Genomic DNA, 13,484 nt, shown 5'->3' with positions numbered 1-13,484 from the left:
TTGGATTTTCCATTTCTTCACAATTTCAAAAAAAATAATCAGGAGACGTAGAAGTAAATTTAGACAGCTGAAAATTGATTTCCACGCCTTTTGGAAAAATTTTAAAATTCTAGAAAAAACAAAAATCGCGCTGGAGGCTCAAGAATGGTCAGAAATGGCGAAATCCGGTCCGAGGGAGTTTGACAATTGACAAGTATAACTTTTTCATCATAGATAATAAAAAAAAGTCGACCGATTTTGACCAAATTCAGCAGAGACTTTCACTTTGAGTTGAAAGTTACTCAGAAAAAAATTATAGCTCCGGAAGTGCCCCTGGAGGTGAGAAATGGATCTCTCAACTGGAGGAGGGGGGATTTTCGAAAAAAATGTTTTTTTTTGCTCTTGTCGCTATACTCAACCTGTTATGGAAAAAATGGCCCCGTCTCAAATAAATCCAAGACCATTTTTAGGGTTCTACTGAGTGGTTGAAAATTTGAAAATCGCTTATTTCTAGGATAAATAGTTTGTGTTTTGAAAAAAAAAATCACAAATATTTCACATTAATTAATTTGGCCAAAATATTGAAGGATGTCATTCCCGAAGCTGGGGGAATATTTTGAAACGCAGTGGTGCCAGTTTTTTGGTCATTAATTCAAATTTCAAAAAAAGTTTTTAAAATCTATTATAGTGTTAAGAATTCATCATCTCATTATCATCTCACTCACAATTTTTTCAATTTTTTGAAATTGGCTGCAATGACTGAAAAATTTTCTCTCTTGGAGGGCCAATTTCTCCCTTCCAGGGGCACCTTCGGAGCTAAAAAAAAATTTTGAGTAACTTTCAACTCGAAATGATGGTTTCTGCTGAATTTGATCAAAATCCATCAACTATTTTTTTAAAAAAGCATTCGCCAAAAATGATCAATTTTGAATTTTTTTTTAAAGGTTAATTTGAGAATCTGGAATTTTGATTATGGGGCTTTCACATCATTCTCTTCCCAAAAATCAGAGCACGGAACCTAAAATAAAATTTAGCATTTGAAATTTTCTGGCAGTGTACATAGATACCTGCTTAATATTTTAGGATGTTTACTCGACTTTTCTTTATTGGATATCCAACACCTTTTTATTAATTGAAGTACTATACTTCCCTAACATGGATTCTATGAAAAAAATGAAGAGGAACAAAATTTTAAAGCATGAAATTTCTCGTGAATCATGAATGAACCACTATGATTGATTTTTATTTCTGCAAGGTTGTGAGTAGCAGGATGCCCATAACCGCCTTGGCGATTATTAGTATAACTCATCTTTTTGCACAATATTACTCGATCTATTTATAAAGAGAGACTTCGTTACTTGCTCTCTCTAAAATTATATCTATACTGGAAGTATGGGGAACGTGGGCGATTCTCTGCTCGTGGATCCGACAACTGTTGCAAGATCACAAGCAAGGCTCTTCAGTTAGCACTGGAATCTCAAGCTCTCTGGAGCTAAGTCAATGTTGTAAATATGTATTCTCGCTTTGGCACTGGAAAATGTGACAGTGCATTGTCCTTACAACAATGTCCTATTTATCGTGTTTAACCCACTTCTAACATGGTAATTAGTGTTTCCCTGAACACATTGATTGATTCCACTTAATCAATGTGGCTCTTTTGGATGCATATGATCAACCCGGGCATCAAAGGCATTTCTCGCAATATATCAAACCTTGTGTAGTAAGTACCTATCAAGTACCAGGATTTAGTGAGTACATCGATTGGATAGGTAATGTGTACAGTGTCTTTGGTAAGTATTGAGAAATACTTATTTGGGCCTGATGGTTCCCTCAATTAATTATAGTTTAGTATTAATTAATTGAGTTAGTTGAAGTAGGAATATTATATTTATGAGACCTACCCAAATTAACTCGTAATAATTGTAACTACATCTCAATTATTTGTGACATTCTGGCTAGTTACGTATTAGGTACTCACTTAATACGTAACTGGTTAGAATTATTATATTTATCCAGGTCATAAGTGGCAGATAACGCGCATGACCATTTCATTATGTTCAACCGTGTACTTTGTAATTGCCCTCTACATACCTTCTCAAATGTAACTAATATTTAATAAAAACATTTTAGTAGTCACCACTAATGTGTTTTATTATTATTAGAGTACATATGTGATTATTAGGACGGATTATCTACCCCATATCATCTCTATAACTATCCAGGTAAGTGGTAGGTAATTATTCCCCATTTAAGGAATAATTATTGTCCCGATCCAGTAGGAATAACATAACACTATTCCCACCATCTAGGTAATTCCCTATCTAACTATATCAAGGTTTTGTTTTTGAGATATTTTAAGCTGAATTCAGAAAGTAAAATTTAAATCAATTGAAGACGTCATAGCAAAAAGGACATATGTGTGAAAGTTGTATTTTGAGAAAGAACTGTTTGAAAGTTTGAGTGCTTGTGAAGTTTAGAAATGTGCATATTTGAACATGGTGACGATTTTATCTTATTTTCCCACTATCTAACTATATGAAATGCTGTGCATCATCAGCCTGGAGGAAACTGCGTGTTAGCGGTAAGCGCTCAAACATTTCGAATTATATGTCTTTTTTGAAGCGAAAAATTGGCCAATTTTTTTTTGATTTAAAAATGTTTTTGAGCAAATTTTTGGATTTAAACCAGGTAAATAATGGTTGATAACACAAAATCGACCATGAGTAACCCATTATCTCTGAAAAAAGATCGCTATGTTGAGTAAAAAAAAAAAAACAAAAAAGACAAGTTTTTTTGGCCAATTTTTTTTTATTGATTTAAAAATGTTTTTGAGCAAATTTTTGGATTTAAACCAGGTAAATAATGGTTGACAACACAAAATCGACCATGAGTAACCCATTATCTCTGAAAAAATAAATTTTTAATCGACTTCGCAGTTTTAAAATGGCAATATCTCGCTGGTTTTTTGACTTTGTGAAGTGGGGGTGGTCTCATATGATAGAGGAAGGTCTGAAGAATAACAATATGGATTCGTCTCAAAAAGGACATATGTGTCATATATACCCCTTTTTGTTATGACGTCTTCAATTGTTATAGTGATAAAAAATTTGAAATTTTTCCAATTTTTCTTTTCTATCACTAAAAGTTGATTTTGTAGAAATAAAGTACGAGTCCTATGGAAAAATTATAGAGCGTGAAACACTCTCGTGGGATCATAGATCATCAAAAAGTCATCTGGAGTGAGAACAGGGCCAGTCTGCTTGAAGGATGCTCATCGTCAGTAGCAATGACTTCCCTAGAGACTGGAGGCATGTTTTTTCTCAAAATGAGAAAAATTTTTTAAAATGTTGACGTAAAAATTAAAATTTTTCGAGTACCTAAATTGATTTTTTTTTCAACTTTAGAAAGTTCCAGACTCACTTGAGACTTCAGAGGAACTGGGAAGGAAATCAAAGAACAAAGAATCATTCGACAACTTCAAGAAATTGGAGCACAAATAACCGAACTTTCAAAATAAGATCCACCTAATCTCCCCGCCAGTATGAAATTTCAGCTAAAGTACCTACGTATTCAGCAGTCAGATGAATCTAAATAATCTAAAATAAAGAGCAATTTCAGAACCGACGAGGTGTATCAGTTTATCAATTATGCAACCAAGTATGTTCATTATAGTGCAGAATACAATTAAACTCGGTTCCTGTGTAACGGGAAAAGTTTTTAAATCATGGATCTCGTATACGGATAAACGTTTAACTGGTCTGTACAAAGTACAAACATTACGCGTAATACTACGTACCTACACCTCCTGGTACCTACCTACCTACTATCGCTTCACGTACAAAGTTTTTAAAAAGAATTTATAATTTATTAAAACCAAAGAGTTGGCTGTTTTTTTCTATGCTATTCTATTATTAACGAAACAGAACCCAATTAACGCGGTAACTGCTGTTTGAAAAATGTCTCCGGAGACCTATCGCAGCTAAACATTATTACCTTGAATATAATATTAGCCACCGTAAAAACATTTTTTTCCTCTTTTTTCTCTTTTTTTTTCCTAGATACCCAACGTAGGTATAAGTACTTTATACCTATGTAGAGTATTTTACTGCATCTTCTCTCAATATGCTATAAAAAAAAAAACACAGGCTTTATTTCGGTGTAAATTTTTTATACCAATTATGCATTTAAAACCAAAAGTATATACGTAAAAAAAAACTCTCTCGAGTCGATAAATATAGATACGAAACTCGAGTCTCACGAATGCTGAGACATTTTAATTCGTTTTCTTATTTTAGGTTCATTGACGTATACGACAACAAATTTCCGGCGATGGATTTTTCATAAGAAACTTACTACACAATAGCGTTAAGATTATTTGAAATTTATTCGCTCGATCAAACAATTCCTATAACTTTGGTAAATCCCAGCGGGCAATGCGAAAAAGGTAAAACTCATTACAACATCTAGACAGCTCGAAAACGACTCACTGGTACCCTCATTATGAGCTAAAAAGCACCATACACTTCCATCGTTTCATTGATCTCTATACCTAACAGACTTGATTACAACTTTACTCTCTACACGAATAGAATGGAAAGAGTGCGAGAGAGAGAGAGCGAAAAAAAGAGATAAATTTACAATGGTACTTTACAGAAGGGAATTCGCGTGGTACTACCTACAACAAAATAAAAATAATTTTACTCGAAGCGTCGATGCGAAAATTCAAAATGCAGTGTTATCTTTTAAAAGCATCTTGGTTCGTATAGTAGTTTTTTTTTCTGTTGAGCACAATTGATAAATTCCGAGTTGTATGTGCGGTTTTAGAGAGCAAGATGAGGTACGTACTACGTGGAGTATTTCTTAACCTCATCGCGAAATGTTGTTGATGTTGATTTTGAATATAAATTCGACAAATACATTTTCAATGGTTTTAATCCGCTTGTTACCGAGATGACGAGAAAATTCCATCGAAATTAATTCTATTTTAAATGAACAACTTGGTAAAGTTCAACATGACTGGTTTGCAAATTTAAATGCTGATGCGTCGAATAATTAAATAGGTACTTAATTAACCCTCCTCGAGTGCATGGGTTTTTGGTAACCCTATAATACGATGTCGTGTGACCGAAATAAATACGTACTGATGTTCTTATGAAATAGGTACCTACTTGCATAAAATATTCGGTTTTGATCTGAAATAAAATATCATCTTATTGTACTCGTAGCTCCATTTCTAACTTAGAGCCAAAAAATGATTAAATCAAAAAAAAACTCACATAAAAAATGAATAATTTTTTAATCGTATTTCTCGAAACTCGAATTTTCAAAAGCATTTGCCCCCCTCCCCACCCCAACCTTTAGTTTCATCACCGATTACCTTGACCAAAAAAATCATTGCATAAAAGAAAAAAAATGGTTGCAATTTTCCACTCCATACGAGCTGCAGCTGGTAACAAAGGAACTCATCGCCGCAAACCGCAACGCTTTATTTCACAAACGTATAGTTCAGGAAACTCTTATGAAATTTTCAAAATGGGTATAAATTTATCTGGCCAATCTAGGTTAGCAAGTTTACTTTAAAGTTCAAAGTTAAAACTTGATTTTTATCTAAAACTTTTACTGTTTATTTTTCCATTTATAAGATTAAAGTAATTGGTCGTGGCGAAAGTGTAACGTTTTATAGATGGCAATCGTACGAACCGCACAAACTTGACGTTTTCATTCTTTTTTCTTTCTTTCTTAAAAAAAAAAGTATATCGAATGGCTCAAACTCCGTCAATTTTTTTCCTACAAAATAAACTTCAACGAGTGTTTTGTCAGTAAGGAAGAAGAAAAAATTGACCACGTTGTTGGAAAAATCCGCGACTTGTACAGTATACGAATTGCATTCGACTTGAAAAGTTGTACGTACGAGTGAAATTGAATTAAGATATATTGTATTTTCGTCGATGTAGGCGCAGGAAATTTCGAATATTTAGATTTCGTTTCGTGGTCGTGTGTAGTCTTGTAACTTAATAAAGTTGCCGAAGTATATGAAGCACACATATGTATAAAGGCAATTTGCCATGATAACTTTGCGGATGCCTAAAAATTATGCCAATTTGTCGAATAAAATGATGAAAAAAACGTGTCATCGAAAATATACGCAGCTCAGGCGAAGTTTATTTTTATTTCAATTGTATTTTACTTTAAAAAGAATAGATTCGAGTTAAGAGAAGGGGAGTTGATTTAGTCTTCTGCTAGAGTTTTTCAAGGCATGAATTGGAAGTTGGTCCATTGAATATGAAAATTCACTGGTGAAAAATTTTAGTAATCTACTTTATGGGTTTGTTCAAAAAAAGAGGAGAATTTTTTGCAGTTTTTCTTTAGGTAAGTACTTAATTGACTTGACTGAAAAAAATACCAGTATGTTTTAAGGACTTAAAAAAGAACCGAAAAAACACTCACGCATTTAGCGTGCATGAGAAGACCGACTTTTCTTCAAATAAAAATCTTTTACGAACGAATTGATTCACTTTTTTTGAAGCATATTTTGTACAGTAATTGATCTGTTTATAATCGAATCGAATCATTTTCGAACGATTGGCGATTAAATAAATTGATTGATTTCTTGGCGAATCATTCGCAAACAGGTCAATTAATTCACGATTGATTCGGTTTTTGTGAAACTGTTGTATAGAAATTGATCTCTTTTCAAGCGAAATGAATCAAATCGAATTATTCACAACCGATTAGCGATTGGACAAAGTGATTGATTTATAGGTGAATCATTCGCGAACGAGTTGATCAATAGTTACTGAATCATTCGCGACTGAATTGATTCGTATAAGTGACTCGTTCACGAACAAATCGATTCATTTGCTCAATTTTTGATGAATCATTCGCGAATGAATTGAATAATTTTCAGTGAATCATTCGAGAACGAATCGATTCATTTACTCAATTTTTGGCGAATCATTCACGAACAAATTCAATTAGGTATTTTTTGTGAATCATTCGCGAACGAATCGATTCTTATAAGTGACTCGTTTGCGAACGAATCGATTCGTATAAGTGACTCGTTCACGAACGAATCGATTCATATACTCAATTTTTGATGAATCATTCGTGAATAAATTAAATAATTTTTGGTGAATCATTCGCGAACGAATTAATTTGTTTAAGTGACTCGTTCACGAACGAATCAATTCATTGACTCAATTTTTGGTAAATCATTCACGAACGAATTGAATTATTTTTAGTGAATCATTCACAAAAGAATTGAATTATTTTTTGTGAATCATTCGCGAACGAATTAATTTGTTTAAGTAACTCGTTTGCGAACGAATCGATTCATTTACTCAATTTTTGGTGAATCATTCGCGAACGAATTGATTCGTGTAAGTGACTCGTTCGCAAATAATCGATTCACTTACTCAATTTTTTGTAAATCATTCACGAACGAATTTAATTATTTTTAGTGAATCATTCGCGAACGAATCGACTCATTTACTCAATTTTTTGTGAATCATTCACGAACGAATTTATTTGTGCAAGTGACTCGTTTGTGAACGAATCGATTCGTGTATAAGTGACTCGTTCACGAACGAATCGATTCATTGACTCAATTTTTGGTAAATCATTCACGAACGAATTGAATTATTTTTTGTGAATCATTCGCGAACAAATTAATTCGTTCAAGTGACTCGTTCACGAACAAATCGATTCATTTACTCAATTTTTGGTAAATCATTCACGAACGAATTAATTTTTTTGTGAATCATTCGCGAACGAATTGATTCGTGTAAGTGACTCGTTCGCGAACGAATCGATTCATTTACTCAATTTTTGGTGAATCAATCACGAACGAATTGAATTATTTTTGTAAATCATTCGCGAACGAATTGATTCGTGTAAGTGACTCGTTCCCGAACGAATTGACTCATTTACTCAATTTTTGATGAATTATTCGCGAAAAAATTGATTCATAAATTAAAGAATTGATCGATTCGTTGGTGAATGCTGCATTCAAAAAATTGATCAATTCGTTCATGAATGATTCACCAAAAATTGATGGTCGTATTAGTTCTTCGTATAAGAATCGTGCAGGGCTACTGAGATTTCAAGTTTCATCGAAATCGGTTCAGCCGTTTTCAGGGTACCTAATGAGTTTTATAAAATGTTGAAGAAAAATTATTTCGCTCGGTAAACTTGAAAGCTTTGAGCTTTTGGAACATGATGATGATGATGGCGAAATATCTGGCTCTCTTTTAGAAAACCATTTCACCCAAAACTCTAAAACAAGCCTCAAAAGCGAAGGTTCAAAATCAAAATATTTCCAAAAAATGTCGCGGATGTCAAAACTTGGATTTATAAGGGCATAGAATTAATTTCTAAAGGCCAGGTAATGCCAAACCTCGATATGAGGCATAAAGAGGAGGGTCTAAAGTGGACATTTTCAAAAAAAAAACATGGATAAAAAAAAATTTGGAGTGTTTGAGGGCGCAAAATTTTTTTTTGCGAACTAATTGACTGCAAACTCTGAAATGATCCCAAAAGAGGAGATTCAAAACCGAAAAATTTTCAAAAAATACAATTGGGTATCAAAATTTGGGATCCTGGGGGCGCAAAATTCATTATTGAAGAACACTTTACCCCTCAAATCTCTTGAAATTGTCCCATGGGGAGGTCCAAAATTAAAAATGAAACAACACAATTCGTGGGTATCATAATTTGAGTTTTTGGGGGCAAAAAATTCATTTCTGAAGAAGATTCGACGCAAAATTCTAGAATTGACCCAAAAGAAGAGGTTCGAAATTTGAAATTTCTAAAAAAAAATACACTATGCGCATCAAAATGGGTGGGGGGGGGGGTGATTGAATGCGCAATAATTCATTTTTAAGCACCATTTCGACCAAAAGCTAAAAATAACCCCCAAAGGGCAGATTCAAAATTGAAAATTCTTTTTAAAAAATACAATAATTATTGGCAACAAAATCTGAAGTTTTTCATGGCACATAATTTATTTTTAAAAGCTAGTTATTTTACCTCAAACCCCCAAATAAACCCCAAAGGGATGCTTCAAAATTGAAAATTTTTTAAAACCGTTTGTATATGTTCACAATTTGAGATTTTAAGGGTGCAGAATATTATTTTTTGCAAATTTTGCCCTCATTACATTGATAGTAGGTAAAAAACATGGTTCAAAGCTCCAGAGCATCTCAAAATTTCGAATGCTTCATTCTTTCATTCTTTAAATTAACCCCCCGATTATAATGTCGTATGTACTTTTTTATTGCCAAAATATTAAACATTGATTTTAAAAAAAGTCTAGTCTCACGATAATAGATAAAAAGAGGTAAGTAAACATAGAAAATTACTGATAGAATATTCCCAAACAATCCCAGTGTTTTGAAAATTTAAATTTTTCATTTTTTTTCTTTTTTTCGTGCACCTACTCGTAATTTTAGTTTGCACCAAACTATGGCAAAATTTACAATTCTCAAACACATTTAAGATACTCACCTCCTCCAAAAATCGCAACAACAAAACAGATAACGAATCAATTCGAAACTTTATAATAACCATCGCGAAATCTTTGATTACCAGACAACTCGAATTTAACTTTCAAATGAAATTCCAACTGGAAAATCGATTTCGATAATTAAGTTGTACGACATCGAAATGAGAGAGACTAATGGTGATGATAATGATAACTTGCGAAAGCACAGACGATGAACATGGAACGAGTTGTATAATTCCCTTTCAAGTCCTCCAGTCATGATGGAAAACTACGCATCCCTCCTACATCCATTTTCGACTACAATATTGTTAAATGAATGCTGCCATCTTTCAATATTTACTTCAATTTAAAATCATTTTTTTCACTCTTCAGAAATAAGGAGTTTTTTTTCTTTTACGAGAAGCTTTCTATTTACCTAAGATTTTCTAATATTTAATTGCCCTATTCGGAATTTTTTTTCCTCGTTGCGAGATATTTACATTCCAAGTACTACATGGGTTTTTTCACCCCACAAACAACGTCACAAAATTTCGTTTCGTGAAATATTTTTCGTTTTTACAGCCAGTGCGAAATACTACGTTAAGTAATTCAAACTCTCAGCTAATTCTCGTAGCATCGAAGACGTTGATTGTAACGTAATTAAAAACTGTTCTTATTTTACACTCTTTTCACTTTGTATAGTCTCTTTTTGGATATTCTTCTATAAATAATGGAGTTTCTAGCAGAAGGGAAAAAAAGCATTTAGGTATCTGGCTTTTTTTTTTCTTCTTCTTCGCTGCATTGTGCTTGTGTTGTGAGCGAGTCTTTGTGACGAATTTATAGGTTAGTTGATGCGAAAAAGTGATAATAAGGATTAGAAAAATAGCGCAAAAAAACACACAGAAAGAAAAAAAAAAGGTCACTGGGAATTCTCGAGTTCGTTTAATTAACTTAGGCTGAACAAGATGGACTTTTTTTTATCGAGTTGGATTTTTTTCAGAGTGATTTTTTTGAGGAACTAAGTATAGAGAAATAAAATGTAATTTTTTGTTTTTTTACCAAAATTCTATTTTTGACCATGAGGTGTGCTTCTTGAAAACAAAAAAATTATAGAACTTTTGTTGTTTAGGTACTTTCGAATTGAGAAAATTTGAATGAACTAATCCTGAAATAATTTTTTTTCTTTAGAAAAGGATGAAGCTTTTTTCCAGTATCATTGAGAAAAATTTTTAAAATTCAGTTAAAAATTTAAAAAAAAAATACTTACCTACAAAAAAAATTCTGAAACTAGGATTTTTTTTAATTTGTAATTTTTTATACAATATTCTGAAACAATTACTCGAAAAAATTCAACGAAAAGGATTATTTTTTTATTGAAAACTTTCACCAAAACGTTTCAATCTGCGCTTGAAAAATTAGCAACAGAAAAAAAAAGCTGATCAATTTATTTCAAATTGAATAATGGAAAAAAATCGACTGATGGGATACAACGATTTCGACTTTAATAAGAGAGAAATGCTCTGGAAATACCGAAGTGGAAAAAATAAGGGAAAAAACGTGTCAATAAAATTATGACAGATGAGTTGAAGAAGGATTTTTGCTATAAAAAATGAATCTCTTGAGCAATTTTTAGACAACCAGCTGAGTAAATTTGACAGGAAAAAGGTACGTGTACATTTGCATCTCGTACAAAATACGTTCGATATTCGTACATAAATTCGAGTAAAATTCACGAACTAGTTAAAATCACCGATATTTTATCGAAAAAGAAAGCACGTCTCGATACAGAAAGAGAGAGGAGGGGTCGAATGACTAATAAATAAATAAACATTTAATAAAATATACTCACGTGTATGAAAATCCAGCCCACAATTGGCGTAACTCGACAAGCAACTCGTAAACCACAAAGACGCGAGACTACTGAAACGAACGTCGAAATTTCGCCGGCAAAAGACCAAAGGCAAGAAATATCTTGCATTTGCGCGGTATAAATAAAAAGGTCTTCGTCAACGTGTCCGACAAAGTTGAGCAAATTACTCGGCATAGGTATTACAGGATAGGTCTACGATAACGTGTGCGAATTAAGCCAACTTTTCGTAATGTTTTCGTCTACATCGGGGGTAAGAGAGGAGTACCTACAGGGTGGTGATGAAGGTGATTGTGAGAAAAAAGAAGGGAGGTTAGCGATACATCGTCTTTATATAAGTATACAGGTGTATTTGTTTTCAGAAGCGAAAAATTTCGCGCGAAAATGCGGATAAAAGTTGCAAACTGGGATAAATGGACGATAAAAGCGAATTTACGAGCGTGTTTGGCAAAATACGCCTTGGAAATCTAATAAAACGTATTTAATAAGTTTTTCAATGTTTTACAATTTTCGGCCATAAGTATTGGTAAAAATTGATTTGAATTTTATGGCGTTTGTTATAGCTTTCGAAGATGGACTAAAACTTTTTTTTATGGTGGTTGATTCGCGCGTATAGTTTTTATTGCCGACTCGGTTTTCGCGTTATTGCATTGTCGAGGGTGATACGATGATGTATCGTCGTTTATCCCGAACTAAAGTAATGAGTGATTTATTCGAGCCACGATGTGGTTTTCGCGATCTGAGTGGAATTTATTCGCGAATTGATGCGTTTAATGAGATGTGTGTGTGGTTCGGTGGGTATAATTTAGATGGCTAGAAAGCCTTTCGTTTTGTTATTTTTGAGAGTGGAGATTGAGTTTAATATGATCAGAGTTTGGTGTTTTTAAACCAGAAACTTGAAGCAAAATCGGTTCAAATTCCCTGAAATTGTTACATTTTTTTTTTTTTGGTCATTTGAACCCTTTTTGTATGTGCCCCCGCATATAAGGATTCAGTATAGATTTTTCACTGTTTTGCAGTAAAAAACTACTGCTTTTAAAAAGGCAAAATGTCCTGTAAAAGAGTGTTTCGAAAAGTAGCTCAAAAATACATCAGGAAACAGCCATTACAAACCATTCGACTATTTATTAATTTATTAAATGTACGCAATTGTCAGGTAAATAAAACATCATCAGAAGAGTATGAACGTATGTCAATTATCTAAATCAATATCAATAAGCAATCAATCAATTGAGGTTGTCAGGTCCGGAGTTCTGGCTTAGCTGGAATTCGGATGGATGATAAGCAATCTATAATAAAAATAATCACTTTTGAGTACACACATGTACTACTCATAGATCATGCAAGGCTTGTAAGTACATAACTTGTGGATAACTCGTAAATAATCTCAATCAATTCTGAAAGACCTATGTCTCAGGCCGCACAGTCTCAGCCACAGCCAACTGTGGGGATGCTTCAGACCCATCAGTGTTAGTATAATGGAATGATCTTCAATTGCCAACTAGCCGCTTGGTAACAGCAACACGTTGGCACCAAACACAGATTTATCCGAGAGGACCACATCGTCGCCTGTATGGCTTGTCACACATACTGCATAGTGGTACACCTTTGAGTCTCCTGCAGGATCCTGACTCACTGACAAGATGTACAATGCGCGTATCAAATGGTGACCACCGTACTAATCACAATCACTGTCCCAATTATTGGGACATCTTGTCAGTGAGTCAGGATCCTGCAGGAGACTCAAAGGTGTACCACTATGCAGTATGTGTGACAAATTGCATGTGCAATGCACCACAATATCATTCAAACAACCAAAGCAAAGCATATTCTAAACAAGTATTCATGTATCAGTGCGCTCAGTAAGATAACTTAAGTATTTGCATAATTGGTATTGTATTCATAATCATCAATACAGCGTCAATGAAGCAGGTATCTCTTAGGTGAATACGGAAAATACCCGTACAACAATGACCATGCTAATTTCGATGTGAATGTCGACCCATCCACATCCATCACTTTTGGATGCCACATGTCGATGTGAATTTAGACCCACTGTCGAGCTAATTGTCAATGTAATTGTCAACTGATGTTCATCTGTATTTGTGTCGACAATTGGCTCAACACAGGGTCGAAATTAACATCGACATGGGGCAT

General features: G+C 33.6%; 1 protein-coding gene across 1 annotated transcript in view; it reads right to left on the bottom strand.

Moving 5' to 3' along the window:
- Window positions 1–11,466, bottom strand: part of LOC135842355 (uncharacterized) — a 380,985-nt gene extending 369,519 nt beyond the window's left edge. The window contains exon 1 of the mRNA XM_065359776.1: window positions 11,310–11,466. The gene's annotated coding sequence lies outside the window, so the exon portion shown is untranslated. The remainder of the gene's footprint in view (window positions 1–11,309) is intronic.
- Window positions 11,467–13,484: the final 2,018 nt, after the last annotated feature.

This window comes from Planococcus citri, chromosome 4 (genome assembly GCF_950023065.1).
Source record: "Planococcus citri chromosome 4, ihPlaCitr1.1, whole genome shotgun sequence".
NCBI lineage: Eukaryota > Metazoa > Arthropoda > Insecta > Hemiptera > Pseudococcidae > Planococcus > Planococcus citri.
The sequence above is the reverse complement of the archived record's forward strand: the minus strand, read 5'-3'. Positions and strand labels throughout refer to the sequence as shown.